The 2,400-nt window shown below is 55.5% G+C and overlaps 1 pseudogene; it reads left to right on the top strand.

Moving 5' to 3' along the window:
• Window positions 1-210: 210 nt before the first annotated feature.
• LOC129401107 (U2 spliceosomal RNA) lies at window positions 211-321 on the top strand (annotated as a pseudogene).
• Window positions 322-2,400: the final 2,079 nt, after the last annotated feature.

Raw genomic sequence — 2,400 nt, 5'->3', positions numbered from 1 at the left:
TTGGCATATGGTCTCAGGACTTCACAGGCTTCACTCTGAGCCTTCGAGCCAGAGGGCGGCCTGAACTCCCTCCCGGCTTTGAAAGGTCTTGGGAGTATGTGCCCTGAACTCCACCAGGAGTGGTCCCTGAGTACAGAATCAGGAAGAAACCCCCGCGCCCCAGGTGTGTCCTTAAAATAAAAACAACTCCCCCAAATAAAAGTTTAGCAGATTGCTTCTTGGCCTTTAGGCTAAGATTAAGTGCAGTACTTGTTCTTATAAATCTAATATTTGATATATCCTCTACTCAAGGATGAAATATTAAATGTACCTGAAACTTAATCATGGATAACTTTGTAATTCATGATGCTTCAATACTAAAATTAAAAAAAAAAAATGTAGCAGAATCAGGACTGGGAAGATCCGCCAAGGGCTGGGCATAGTCTTTACATGCAGGCAGCTGGGCTCCACCCCCAGCTCCGCAGGGCCCCCTCGAGCACCCAGAAAAGGGCAAAAATATGAGCAGAATCATTTGAGCCAGTCTCCGGACGGCGAGGGTCTGTGCAGGACAAGCAGAAACCACCAAAGGAGAACAAGCTCTTGACTCGCCCGCAGCCGATGATCTGGGCCACGGGTCAGGAGCTGACGCCGCCTCACCGTCCCTCCTGTCTGAACATGAGGTGGACCTCTTAGGGACAGGTACTGGACTTGGGAATGAGCTTCTGTCCAGGACGTCTAACGCCCTTCCTTGCTTCTCACCCCTTTCCTGGCCATGTGAAGACAAATGGGTTCCAGAACAGTGTGGATAGTGAACCCAGATTGGCCAGTTAACCTTCCCTCCCTCCCTCCTTCCTCCCTCCCTCTCTTCTTCCTTCTCTCTCTCTCCCTCCTCCCTCCCTCCCTTCTTCCCTCCCTCCTTCAGACTCCCTCTCACTCCCTCCCTCTCTCTCTCCCTCCCTCCCTCTCTCTCCTTCCCTCCCTCTCTCTCCCTCCCTCCTTTCCTTTTTCCCCTCCCTTCTTCCTTCTCTTTATTCCTCTCCCTCTCCCTCTCCCTCCCTCCCTCCCTCCCTCCCTCTCTCACCCTCCCTCCCTCCCTCACCCTCCCTCCCTCTTTCTCCATCTCTCTGTTTCTCCCTCCCTCCCTCCCTCCCTTTCTCCATCCCTCCCTTCCTTCCTCCCTCTCTCCCTCCCTCCCTCCCATTTTCCTTCTCCCTCCCTCCCTCCCTCCCTCCCTCCCTCCCTCCCTCCCTCCCTCCCTCCCTTCCTCTCTTTCTTTCTCCCTCCCTCCCTCTCACTCCCTCCCTTCGTCCTTCCCTCCCTTCTTCCTTCTCTCTATCCCTCTCCTTCTCCCTCTCTCCCTCCCTCCTTCCCACACTCCCTCTCTCTTTCTTCCTCCCTCTCTCTCCCTCCCTTCGTCCTTCCCTCCCTTCTTCCTTCTCTCTATCCCTCTCCTTCTCCCTCTCTCCCTCCCTCCTTCCCACCCTCCCTCTCTCTCTTTCTTCCTCCCTCTCTCTCTCCCTCCCTCTCTCCTTCCCTACCTTCTTCCTTCTCCCTCCTTCCCTCTCCCCTCCCTTTCTCCTTTTCTCCCTCCCTCCCCCTCCCTCCCTCCCTCCCTCCCTCCCTCCCTCCCTCCCTCCCTCCCTCCCTCCCTCCTCCCCTCTCTCTCTAGGGTAATGTTTTCCTTCGACTCTGACCTCTCCTCTTCTGGGCTGGGCAGCCTCAGGTTTGGTGGGAAATCCAGGCACCACATTAGCACCTGGAAGTGGGGCTGCTCAGCCCTGATCTAATTCGGGATGACCTCCAGTGTCAGAGGGCAGAGGGCACTCCTATGCAATTGTTCCTGAGCCCAATTCATGCCATTGTCTTCTCAGGAATACACACTGCAGGGCAGGCAGAGGGGGCAAGAGGAGTTCCTTTCTTTCAGCCTGGCCCACAGCAGAAGCTGGCTCTCCACCGGTAAACACCCCCTCCCCCGCTTCCCAAGGACGGCTGGGCCTCTGTCCACTCATTTCCAGGTTCCTTCCTGAGAGAGGCTGTGCCAGCCACCTTCTCCCAGCCAGCTTCAGACACTGAATGGGAGTTTGGCACCAGGCTCCGGGGACAATCTAAGGCCTCTTTGAAGGTCGTGACCACAGCCCACAGATGAAGAACGTTCCAAGAGTGGCCAGGGACAGGAGCATGGAGAAAAGATGTGCTGGGGGCCTCTCAGGGTGAGAAACGCAGGCATTGGCTTCAGGGTAAAGCATCAGGACTGGTACTGGGATTGATTTATCCTAGCATGGTAGGGAGACGATCTGAGAGATAGAAATGAGGCCCGGAGAAGAAAGAAGAAATACGGGCTGGAGAGACAGCACAGGGCTGAGGTGCTTGTCTCGCATCTCAAGGCCCTGTGTCAAGCCCCTGGCACCACATAAAGTTCCC

Source organism: Sorex araneus, chromosome 1 (assembly GCF_027595985.1).
Source record: "Sorex araneus isolate mSorAra2 chromosome 1, mSorAra2.pri, whole genome shotgun sequence".
NCBI classification, from domain to species: Eukaryota; Metazoa; Chordata; class Mammalia; order Eulipotyphla; family Soricidae; genus Sorex; species Sorex araneus.
This window is presented reverse-complemented; position numbering and strand designations above follow the sequence as displayed.